Genomic DNA, 12,500 nt, shown 5'->3' on the forward strand with positions numbered 1-12,500 from the left:
GAAGGATCGACGAAGACTCGCCATTTGCCTTACCGAATGCACTAAGGCCAGCCAGCTGTCTCTTTGTACGTCTATCTGTTTGTAGCTATGGTTTTTTTTTGTGATTAGAATCCATTAGAAAGATCGAGAGAGGGAGAGGTATCCGTGTATACGTGAGATCGGAGGGGAACGGGTTGAACCAGGGATCACACATCAAAAGTGATAAATCTTTAACGCATTTCCAGAAATAAACTGATCCGACGGGGTTGGATTGCGTCTTCTCCAATGGTTGCTATTGTTTCTAAAGCATCGTTGAAGAAAGAAAATGCGAAAAAGCTACAAAACAAACCGATGGTCAATGAAAACGGCTCGTTTGAATCCGTGTTCTATTGTTTCTCCGGGCGCACCAAAACCGAGCCAATTTCATACCACCAACTGCTGCATTTCCGGCAAGAAATCGGCACGAAACACCCTGCCGTCAGTGTCATCCTGCTGTCATAACAAACAACTTTTTTTTTCAGTTCAAGTTTTTGTGTGAATGTGTGCGGGGTGCGTAAGCCTGCTGTGAGCCCGTTTTCCTCCGGAAAAATCGGAAAATCGTTCGTCTCGTGAACGCCAGTGGCACCGTCAGAACAGCTCCTGCAACGAATACAGCTCGGTACACGACGGGCGATCGGGCGAGTATCCAGTTTCGGACCCGGTACAAAAGTCGAGGAAATTCCTTCACCATCCCGAGCCAGCTGCAGCAGGTGCGCACAACCCCGAACCCGCAGCAGAAAAAGAAAAAGCTAAGGAAGACGACTGGGAGAAGACGTTCGTCGCTCCGTGTGCTGATAAATGTAGGCGCTTTCTTTCATTTTCCTCCACCGCTTTCCACCACTTAAGGAAGAAAATCGAGTGCGTGCGTTGTGAGAGGTGTCGTGCGTGTTGCTACAGGTTTTATAACAGTGCATCGGCCAGTTGTTGTACTCGCCGTGAATGGCAAAAGGATCACTTACGAAAATCTAGTGTTCTTGTACCCCGTGACGACCCCAATTTCTTTATCCTGTGTCCACACACATACACACTCACAAACAGCCGTGTGTGCGTGTTTGCGCCGAAAGAAGTGTTCTTCTCTAGTATCCAAGGCTCAGTAGGCCTCTCTGGTTACTCGGATCCTTTTAAGGCGTTTAACGTTCCTCCCTGTTCGCTGTAAGTATTGATGTGATACCTCATGTTTGTACGTACTTTAGCTCGTTATCGTTATCATTCGCACTCCTTTCCTTTCCCCCGCTGTATCCTTGCTGTTTCATTTTCTCCTCTCAACATCACGTTTCATTGCGTGAAGCGGAAGGAGCAAGCACAACGTAAACAACGGATGTGTACGGATCACAGATTGGGGTTTTTACGATTTTTTCCCGGAACGATTTCTGCACCGGTAATGCACTGATAAGCCAAAGAGGACAAATTTCGGGAAGGTAGTATAGATATGCAAACAAGAAAGGAGCACGAAGCTCCAATGGGGAGGGTTCAAAGGCAAACAGATCCTTTGCCAGCCTCACCTCTCTCGCGCTCTCCTGTTTGATGGTGGCCGGATCCTCCTATCCCTATCAAACTTCCGGTTTATTTGTTCGTCATTTGTGTGTTCTCGAGCGGTGGTTACGGTCACCCTCGCCTCCCGCCCCTAATGGCTGACCATGCACCTTTTGCTTGAGATTCCTTTGAAGCCTTTTTGGCACCGTTTTCAGGGCGCCCTTCCTGGTCTTTCTCTATCTCGCTCCTGTCACGACGGTTTCTGCTCGTCCTCAGTTGTGCGATGAGTAGCGTTAAACAGAAATCGATAAACGGTTGACCACCACGCGGCCTTAGAAGAAACAGCAGCGGCCAGAAGAGCAGCCAGAGCGCCAAAAACAGGGACGCTGGCCAGCAGCAAGCAATCAAGTACTCCATTTCTCGGAAGAGAGGGATCAGCATAGGCTGTGCCCCCGGAGCATGGCAAGTGCATCGAAAGGTGATTATGCAAAAACGGGACAAAAGAAAGACAAGGAGTTATGATGTTTTGATCTACCTTGGACTCCGTTTTTATTTTTATTTTTTGGGACAAAAGTGGATGCAAGATGATGATTTTTGTCACCTCCAGTCTCAGGCGGTCAGAGCGCTAATTGGTTTTAGATTTGGAAGGGTTCTTCTCTTATTCTTTTAGGGCTTTTTAGAGCGTCCAAGGTTTGAAACAAATCGCGATTGATGAAGCAAATCGGGACACAACAGCAACACCAGAACAGCTCGCACGGGTTGACGACGAACAGCAAAAATGCGCCTTTCCCGAAAAGCGATCGATTCCAATCGATGCTGATGATGATGATGCCTCGAAGCGACCGGCGGGGGGCGCCTACAATTTAAATCAATTTGGAAAATGCTGCTGCTGCTGTCATATTAGTGTCTGGCGCGCCCGCTGTGGCAAGCAGCTTGCTTGCGTGAGGTCAGGGCATCGGCACTCGTGCGCACGTTTTCTATGGTGTTGTGTCTGTTGCGCGAGAGCGAATGTGCAATTTCCAAAAAGGAATCTTGCGAAGAAAAAATGTGCATTTTGCGATAATGCACTTGGCTTGCAAATCTGGCTTATCGGTTCCAGCGTGCAATCGTGCAGCAGAGACACACATTCCAGGCCACTGTTTTCATCTCTTACATCATCAGCAATCTGCATTCCACCATCCCCCCCGGGGGGTACTATTAGTATCCCTCCGGGCGCGCCAACGCACGATGCTGACCCCGTTCTCTCTGGTTCCTCCTGGGCTGCGCTGTTGTCGTCGTCGTCGTCGTCGTCGATACCCTTTTATGTAGTATCCCCTTCGAGTGACTTGAGCGATTGCTGCAATTGGTGCGTACGGTCGCGTGTGTAGGAGTAGCGTAAGGTGTTGGATGATGCTTTGGATAAGTTGGTAGCGCGCGTGGCCACCGCCGCTACCACTCCAGCAAGGAGTCCCACACAAAGCTCTGGTGTGTTCCTCTCCACCGTTTTTGAAAATACATTACAAATCGATGCCGCGTTCGCTTTTGGTCATCATTGATGCAGGCCCCCCGCCGCCTGGCATTCCGCACACGCGAGATCAGTATATCTGAGTGAGTACTAGACGGCAAGAAGACGAGCTGCTGAGTACCGCCGGAAGCGCCATCGAATCGCAGATTAGGATCACCCCCAAACCCAGAGAGAGAGAGTCCGACAGAGAGCCGGCTCTCTCGGTTTGGTTCCCCGCCCGGGCACGAGAGAGATGCTGGATTCGGGTTTGTCGGGGTAGACAGAGAGCGAGCGCGCACAGCTGCGGCAGGCCTCCGACAACGGAACACAACAGGGTAAGGCCATCATCGTGGCATCGCCGGACCACCAGCATCAACCGAGATCTCACTACTCACCGTGCCATTGTAGCGTGTGGTTAGCGAGTGTGCCGCTTGTGGTTTTTGTGTCTCGGATTCGCCGTGTTCGCGCCTGTTGTGTGACCGTCGCGTTGTGTGTCGCTGTGTCGACCGTGCCCTCCGCCCCCCCAACCCCGTTTCTTATCTCCGCATATCCGCAGCATCGCCCTCAGCCCGCGCTCTCTTGCCTTCTTCGATTTGTCGTCGTCGTGTTTCGGAAAAGGGCAGCATCAGCAGAAGCAGCAGCGGCGGTGCCAGCGAAGTACGGGCGACGGGCGATTGCCATCCCCCAAAAGGTGTGTGTTCTTGCGTGCGTGTGCATGTGTACGGGCGAGTGTGTGTTGTGTGTCTGGTGCGCCTGGTACACATGTGTAGTAGCCATTGCCGCACCAACAGCACCAGCAGCAGCGCCTACTACTAGAGAGTAGGCAGAAGTCACGTTGGCGGCGTGCGTTGTTCTCGTGCGTGAGTTTTGAGCTCGGCGGTCCTCCCACCCCCTCTCGAATATCCATCCTCTCCGTCGTCGTCGTGCTGGGTTTCAAGTATCTAGCTCCACTCCCCGTCCCGCACATTCCACCCACTCCGTGAAAGGGGGGGCGGCTGGTTGCAGAATTGTGTTGTTTGCCGCTGCCGCTGCTGCTACACGACAGCGGTACACGGTGTGTGGGCTTCAGCTATTAGTGCGTGCGATACTGGCGCTTTTCGTGCGCTCGTGCGAAAACATTGTGTGAGACGCGTGTTTGCCAGTGTGCATGTGTGAGACGCGTGTGTGTGTCCGCTGGTGATGGTGATTGTTGTTGGGTGGTGGCAGGCAATGAAACAAAACGGTGGGGTGAAAAAGTAATAATTTGATGCGAAGCAAATCGTATAAACGGACCACCCACACCCCCACCAGCAGCCAGAGCCAGGCAGCGCGAGTGAGTGAGCGAGCGAACGAGCGAGCGGCCACCATCGTTCGATTCCCCAAAGTCTCCTAGATCTCTCCGATTTCCTCTGAAGAAGGTATTTAGTTGGGACTTCTTTTTTTTTTTTGCGCTGCCAAGTTACCTAAACAAACACCAGAAGCATCGAGAGTTTGGGGAGAACGAAGTAGCAGCAGCAGCACCAGTAATAGCTTGTCGACGAACGGGCGCAATGCAATTGTTTCAATGCAGGCGGTGGACAGCAAAAATGTCAATTTCCCTTATCCCACGATCATTTTCTTCCTCGTCCTCATTATTCGCGACGTCACACTTTATCGTCGCAGCCACAGCAGCCACAGCAGCACAAAAATGTGAAGCAAATATTTAGTCTCGTTGCTTGGATGTGGAAAACTTTGGCTCAAAAATGCACCCAGCCAGCCAGCCAGCCAGCCAGCAGCCTGGGTAGCAATCCGGCGCTCCGGCGGTTGCTCTTTTTGCTTCTATCGCGTTGGCCTATTCGCGCCAGGCCCGAAGAGGCCTCACGATTTCCTAAGGTGAAAGTGAAGAAGTCAAGAAAACAGCAGCAGCAGCAGCAGCAGCAACAAAAACACGAACAGAAAAACATCAAAAAACAGAACTCACGCGCCTCAAGCTAAAACACCAATTCGCGCTGCTCGCGCCCCCGGTGTGTGTTGGTGTGTCGAGTGTTTTCCTCCAACTCCTTCCTGCAATCTGCACCAGCAGCCGCAGCAGCAGCAGCACCGCATGCTCTACCACCTGTCCTGGTGGTGTGTCCCATCTTGCGTGGTGAGAGCGTGGCCATCTCATCGCCGTCGCCTTGGTCGCCTTGGTCGCCTTGGTCGTCGTCGTCGGGTGTTGTTGTTGGTGTTGCTGTTGGATTATTTTCTTGTTTTTCCTCCCTGGGGCGCGAGTCGATTTGATTGTGTTGCGAGGCCGCTTCTTCGCTTCTTTCGCGCATCTAGCAGGGAAGGAGGAACGAGCAATTTTTATTGGAAATGCCGGCGCACATGCCCATTTCCCCGGGAACTGCTACTGCTACTGCTACTGATGCTGCTACTGCTGCTAGGTGGTTGATGTTTGTAGTAGAGACGGAGTAGGCTACGATGATGTACTCGCGCGATGGTGCTACGCGACTGTGTTTGTTGCTGTGAGATGGGTGGTTGTTGTAAGCTTTTCATAGTGTGTGCTCGCGGGTACCATGTGCACTTTATTGCTTCCTCGTCGCCCTCTTTGATTGTTTCCGACCAGATCTGTCATCGAGGTTGACGCTTTAGTTAGCAACGAACATCATCATCATCATTCGGACAAGCAGTTCGGTGTGATGTTTATTTTTTTAGTAGATATTTATTCAAATGTTCAATTTAAAACAGAGACTGTACACTTGGTGCACCAACTTTAACCACTACCACTCACTCTTGAAAACAATCGAGCCGTGTTACGTGTATTTTATAGCGATCGTAATTGCCCCAATGTTCGTCATATTTCTGGGTGTTACGTCGAGCTAGCTCCACTCCCCCCCCCCCCTCCCCCTTTGGGGCGGAGGAATTACCTTCCCAGCACCAGACCAGAAAGAGTTACCTCCCGATGATGTGGTTCGCTTGGACCGGGTTCCGTGCTATTACGCGCGTTCGGAGCTTCCGCGTTGCTCGATGACAGATGCATCGCCCGCGCCCCGGTCAGGGAACGGAGGGTCGCGGATCCCACCGGTGATTAAGAAGAAAGAAAGAAACTCCCAGCCCCTTCCCTCCCCCTCCCTGGTCGCTTTTTGTCAACCGAAAACAACGGGGACGACGAAGCACCTATTTTTAAAAATGAAATTAGCCATAAAGAGCCCCTCGAGGAGCTTCTCGCGAGCACACGGACGGCGGGACGGCAGCTCTCTGTGAGCTGTGAAGATCGCGATTCAATTGGTTGGTGGGGGGGGGGGGGGGGAGAGACCGTCCGTGGGGAGGGCAAGACGTGCGAATGATAGTGTGTTGTCGCCGTGGCCATCACCGTCGTCGTCGTCGTCGCCGTCTCCGCTGACAGCGATTACGAGTGACGGCCAAAATGAAAACACAAGACGAAGATCGCGACGGCGACACAATCGTCTTCTTGTGTTGGTTTGATGAGGTTTTGACTCTCCTTTGAGGTGAGATGACGGGCATATCCGTCGAAAAGGGGTTGAGAGTAGAGAGCACCAACGGAAAGGGGCGAACAAACGCGAGAAGGAGGAAGCACATGATTTAGTGCAGTACTCGAGGAATGTCCGCGAGGTGGTCCCGCCATGAGTGCTGCTGCTGGTGTAGGGAGATGATTTGTTTTTGTTTTCGCGCACTTTTATCTTCATCATTTTCATTTCTTGATTGTCGTTTTGCAACACAGCGCGCGATTGTAGAAGTGAAACGATTGACGAGAGTTGAGCAGAGTGCTCGTTGAAATGAGAAAAATCTGCTTAGAAACTGCCGCAACACTCGTGGTTCGTGTGACACTCGCGAGAGAACGATCTCCGCGGTATAATCCCCCGGCTGCTGCTGCTGCTGGTATCCAAATGCTAGCGGAGAAAGGGCATCATCGAATGGAATGTCCCCGGTGTGCTGCGCTGTGCTGTTGCCTTTCTCTACCTAGTGCATCCATTCCTTCCACCTCTTATTCCGCTCCCTCCTGATTGAGTAACTCTCACGCGCGCTGCTGGGGGGGTGAGCCATTCATGCCACATTGATTCATCGGAAACAGCAGGCGCTGCGTTGCTACTCGAAAAAGGGGGGCCCACTGCGATTTCACTGTTCGTGAGTGAGTGCGTGCGTGAGTATCTCGTCGCCGCGTCGCTACTACCGAGGGGTCTAGCAATGGTTACGCAGCGATGCCTACTACTCTCGAGCACAGCAGGCGATGATGTTGCTCCCCTGAGTAAGAATACTAACTTTGTATTCCACCCAGGAACACACAGGCCGAATTCTGCTGCTTAATTCACTTTCACAAGCTTTTCGCTTGAATGATTCATGCCTTTCGGTACCGTGGATTCATGTTGGCAGCCTCATCTTCTTCCACCGCGCACAACCGCGGGAATACTAGAGAAGAATGAATATGGGAAAAGTTTGTCCACCATCCGCATCCGCCTGAGGCCTCGCATCGTATCGCACTAGGTAGAAATCGAGGATCTCAGCAAACTCTCTAGTAGTGTCCTAGAGAGAAAGAGAGAAAGAGTGAGGGAGAGCCAAAAACACACATACATTGGGAACGATTTTTATTTAATTTATATCCTTCGCCACACGGACTGCTGCCGCCGCTGTCTGTGACGTTGCATATGGCATCCCGGAGAACTTTCTTCGCCACCGCACACGCGATTCCCAGAACATGGAACTTTTGGAACTTTTCGTGGCTCGTTCTCGGGCCGGTGGTGGCTCCAGTGGAATTCACGGCACAGCAACGGGCCGGACGATATTGGAATTCCGTTTTGCTAAATTGCGTTTACGTTGCCTTTCGTTCTTCGGCTTGTGTTTTTGGGGCGCCTCCACTGGGTGCCGGACGGGAAGTATGTGGCCACACCACGTACGGTGATGGTGGTGGTGGTTGTTTGTGATAAGTGCATTTTCTTCACCGTTTTCTCTCTCCACCAGAAGACAGAACCGGAGACAACGGCGCCAAAAGGTACATTATGTAAAGTTATGCATTTTATGCAATTATCGTCATTCGGTCGTGCTCGTTTCCCTGGTTGGTTCCTGGTTTCCTTCAATTAAATTCTCCTTTTGCACACAACCGCACCGACACAGGGAAATTGCTCTGGTACCAAAAGTCATCCCTCGGAGGTTGAAGGCGTGCATTTAATCAAATCAAAGTCAGATAAATTAGAATTAAGTTTTTAGGAGTAGCGCCGGCAGGTTATTACTGCTGAAGAGACTCCACTACTGGTGTGCCTCCAGATTGTGAAATTACCATTTGCATTGCTTCGAAATTGTAATTGAAAATGGAGGTATGTTTGTAATAAAAGCTAGAGAATGATGCATTATCATTGGAATATGCTATGGCAACCACTACCCGCCAGGTGCATTAGGCTGCTTTCCACGTGAAAACCCAAGAGAGCTATGAGTGCAGAGCCTGCCTTGACTTCCAGAGAGTGTGCGAGAGAGCGAGAGAGAGAAAGAGAGCGTCGCTCCAACGCAAGGCTACGAATCGGTTATTGTGTAACCGTTTCCTGGCCCGCTGGAAAATGCAGGACAATCGGGAACACATAACCTACATTCCCGCGCGCGTTCGGTTCGCGTTCTCTGGTATCCGTGTATCTCGTCGGTACGAGCGACACCTGCTCCGGGGGGGGGGGGGGGGGGGGGGACCTTTTCGGACAAAGGACGAGGGTTACCGACGAACGAACTAAAATCGATATTTTCTCAAATCCGCAAGATTTGCAAGGACTCAGACACTCGATTCTGCTGGCTAGGGGCTCTGCCTATGCTATTACCGCAATGGCACCGCAGGCGACTCGGTGTGGGTTTCACAGTCTGGTGACGTGGAGTGGAGTCACACGAGCCGCCGTCACAGATGGATGCTGTCTGATGGCACTCGGAGTTCTAGTAGTTGTAGTAGTAGCCGCGGCAAAAGTGCGTCTGTACCATGAACTTTTCAAATGAACAGCAGACGAACGGCGAGAACTTTGATTGTCCTGCATATTAAACATTTGACCTTTACCATAGCTTCTCTTTGTGAATCCTTGAATGTTATGAATCGTTACAAATCGGTCTGTCTCGCTCGGTATCACAGAGCGAGCCTGGAACTGCATGATTGATCCGCAGCTTATTGTATTAGCAAGATAACGCTAATCTCGCCACCGTAACAGATGATGGCGCTTGTGGTTGCAAATACTCCCAAACAAATTACTGAAACATCATGCTGCGACTACTGCCGCTTCTTGCATCCGGACGCGAATGCCAACCAAACCAAATGGAACTACTGCTTTGTGGCCGGTTTTTTGGGGCCTTTAGGGAGGTAATTAAATTTGGAAACTTGCCTTCTCCTCCGTCCACACTTGATGGATTACGGCCTTAGGGAAGAAGGATTACAGTGAAAGCGGATTGTGTGAGTATGATCTAGTGTATTTTTGTGTAGAGTAGTCGCTTTTTCTCTCTCGCTTTGATAAAGTTTCGCCACGGTGATTAGATTAATGGGGACCGGGGATTATGTAACGAAAAGTGAGATCCCTTTTTTGTCGCCCGTTGCATCCTTGTGCTTCGGCGCAAAGGATTAATCGCGAACTCGCATGTCTCGCTACGGTATTAGGGTTGAGTTATTAGCTGGCAGAGGCGAGTGGCGAGTTGATCGTATTTCAGGCACAGTTGACAGTCACCTCTTAAATTCTAGGAACACACAATAATTTGTAGAGTATATTCATTTGGAAGCAGCTAATTGTATTAATTAAATAAAAGAGCATATTAAGCTTTCCAAATCTTATCTTTAATATCCTCCCAAGTCCAAGCTAGCTAAAGTGCATCCTCAGAGAATTCTCAAACATCTGGAAATCCAATTTCATTTAAACAGCAATCTGCTTCTGCTCGCTTCTCAAAAGAACAATGTAGTTACTTTTCGCAGCACAAATTGCAAATGGCAGCACCAGCAGCAGCACCAGCACCATTCGTTTTTTGTTGATTTTCCATCGAACGAAGAGCGACAATTAAAAATAGTCTCCGCCTTGCAAACCTCCCTCCCCCCTGTCTTGGTGTTGAAGCGCTCCTACAAAAAGGTGATGAAAAGCCATGCCACAGGATCAGACTCGGGGCTCTCTCAATCTCTTGGGGGAACGGCGCGACGTCTTAAGTCTCGAGAGCAGGAGCAGCAAAGGGGCTTGATACTTGCGAAAAATGAATACATATACTATTCGCACACCCACCTCTCTACGCCGGGACATGTACAACGCGGCCGGCGAGTGCGAATGAAAATGATTCTTAATTTAATTAAAATCCACAATCCGATCGTTGTCTGTCTGTCTGTGTGCTCCCGGTATAGGTGTCGGTGTGGTTGAACGTTGTCCGCAGGACAGGACAGGACAGGAGTGTTGTTAAGGTGATTAATGCATTAACGAATTTCGGTGGCTTTAAGTTGTGCGAATCCTCTTCTCTCTTCTCGTTTCTTTCGATGTTTTGAAGCCCCCTGAATCGACAATTCGTTGCACTCGTGACTGCGACTTGGACGAAATCCATTCCCGCGGGTCATCCGTTTCGGTGCTTCATCAGCATCAGGTTTAAAGAGAGTGAAATAAATGGGAAAAGAGAAAAATAATCATTTCGGTGTGCTGCAACGTTGTTGTCGCCACTCGGAACACACGGGAGGGACACTTTCGTAACAATATTTAATGTAGCGCACCAGGCACGCTTGGATGGTGGTTGGTTGGTGGACATCAACTTGGGTGCGCCTCGGCTTCCGTTTGAATAGGGATGAATTGAGTTCGCTTTTCTCTCCCGCTCTCTGAACATTTTGTGTTTGTGCGACGGCCAGGGCTGATGGATGTTTTCCGTCTCGACGAAAACTCGCCATCGTTGAGCAAACTTTTTATTTCACTTCATTTCCCTTTCGGTGGTACGCTTGCTGCTGCCGTTGCAGGGCAGGGCAGGGCTGGGCTGGGCTGCAGAAGTGGTTTTTGGGGTTCACGTCCGTCTCTGCTACCGGTGTCTTTTATTTTTCTCACTATCAATCACCGGCACACTTCCTTTCTGCGATTTTCTGGGCGCATCCTGCCTGCCTGCCTGCCTGTGTCTGTATGCGTGTCCGTGTCCGTGTGTTGTCACACAGGCCTTGTTGAAAAGTTATTTTTGCCCCGGAAAACCCACGATAAAATGATTGCAATTAATATTGTGCACCGTGCAAAAGAGAAAGAGAAAGAGAGAGAGAGAGAGAGAGAGAGAGAGAGAGAGAGAGAGTGAGAGAGAGTGAGCGAGCAATGGTCCTTTTGAACCAATCGTCCGCTCGTTCGCTGTTTCTGTTGCTGTTCTGGTGGACTGGCGACTGGTAGAATAATAAGCAAAGTAGGCACGTTCCATAATTCCATTATGTTTGCTTCATTAATAATCGGACCGAATCTTGTCCCTGGCGAGATCCGATGCCGGGCTTTAAATCTTCCAAGATGATGATCATCATCATCTTCCCTTCTATCAAGCAGCAGCTACCAACCACCTCAACGACGACCACGACCGACTGTTTGCTTTCCAGATTTAAGTTACTCCCGAGTTCCCGGGTCTAGGACGACGCAGTGTTTGAGGTCCTAACCGCACAGCAAAAAAAAACCACCCGAGAGTCAGGATCACAATTTCAAAACTCATTCGTTATAACTTCTCCCATTCATCAAGGGTGGAAAGGGATTTGGCGATGTTTTATCGTCCGGGGGACGCAGGCGACCGTTCTAAGGGTGGCCCCAGCAACACCACCATCCGGTTGCGGTGCTGTGGGCTTTTATTTGGTTAACCTTTTTGGTGGAAAAGTTTAGCTCCGATAACAATACTTGCGCAGAGCACCGTGTGCCGCCGGAAAAGAAGAGAGATAAAAGCTGGCCGCATAATTTATGCAGCCACAGAGTATACCGCTTCATGTGGTTTCGGTTACTTTAAACTAGCGCTAAACTGTGTGCTGATGCACTGCAAAGTGTCCGCAGACGATGACTCAATCGCCGTCTGCATCACCACCAATGAGCTCACCCTTTTTGTGGCAAGTGCAACTGAGCACGGCGCGAATCACAACCTGCTGCTGTGGTGATCTCTCGCGAGATCTCTCTCCACCCCGCAGCTGACGATCACAGCTGATCAAGCGCCCGCGCGAGTCACTCACCCACCACGAGGAGTAACGCGGTTCGCAGGTGCTACCTGGGGGAGAACTCGAACCCCCAGAGGAAGAAGAAGATCATCGAAACGATGCTGATGGAGGCCACAGAGAGAGAGAGGTGACAGCATAGACAGGAGGACAGAGGAGAACGGTGGCTGCAAATTTCTCCTCGCGATCGCAGAAAGCGCGCAAAGCGGTTCCGGTTTTGCGCTTGCTGGAACTGGAATCGCGCGTGTGTGACCTCTCGCGCAAACAAGTCGCGATGTGTCTCGCGATGCCAGTTTATGTGTGTGTTTGATCACTTCGCGAGGTGACCAATTTCGGTTCGATGATCGTCTATTAATTAGAAATTAGCGGTGGTGGCGTCGGCGCTTCAAAAACACCGAAAATTGCTTCCCTTTTTTTTAGCGTTTAATCGTGGCTTGT

General features: G+C 50.5%; 2 protein-coding genes across 6 annotated transcripts in view; both read left to right on the top strand.

The window, feature by feature from the left end:
* The window catches only part of LOC126574469 (protein mono-ADP-ribosyltransferase PARP16-like), a 1,851-nt gene extending 1,586 nt beyond the window's left edge, over window positions 1–265 (top strand). The window contains exon 3 of the mRNA XM_050234689.1: window positions 1–265. This exon is cut by the window's left edge and continues 469 nt beyond it. The gene's annotated coding sequence lies outside the window, so the exon portion shown is untranslated.
* Window positions 266–544: 279 nt separating this feature from the next.
* LOC126574470 (protein boule) overlaps window positions 545–12,500 on the top strand; it is a 33,789-nt gene continuing 21,833 nt past the window's right edge. For 3 of the 5 annotated variants that reach the window (XR_007608220.1, XM_050234690.1, XM_050234693.1), the window contains exon 1: window positions 3,417–3,665. The gene's annotated coding sequence lies outside the window, so the exon portion shown is untranslated. Of the gene's footprint in view, window positions 1,171–3,416; window positions 3,666–12,500 lie in introns of those variants that run through there. The other 2 variants (XM_050234691.1, XM_050234692.1) reach the window with 2 other exon arrangements.

Source organism: Anopheles aquasalis, chromosome 3 (genome assembly GCF_943734665.1).
Source record: "Anopheles aquasalis chromosome 3, idAnoAquaMG_Q_19, whole genome shotgun sequence".
Classification (NCBI taxonomy): domain Eukaryota; kingdom Metazoa; phylum Arthropoda; class Insecta; order Diptera; family Culicidae; genus Anopheles; species Anopheles aquasalis.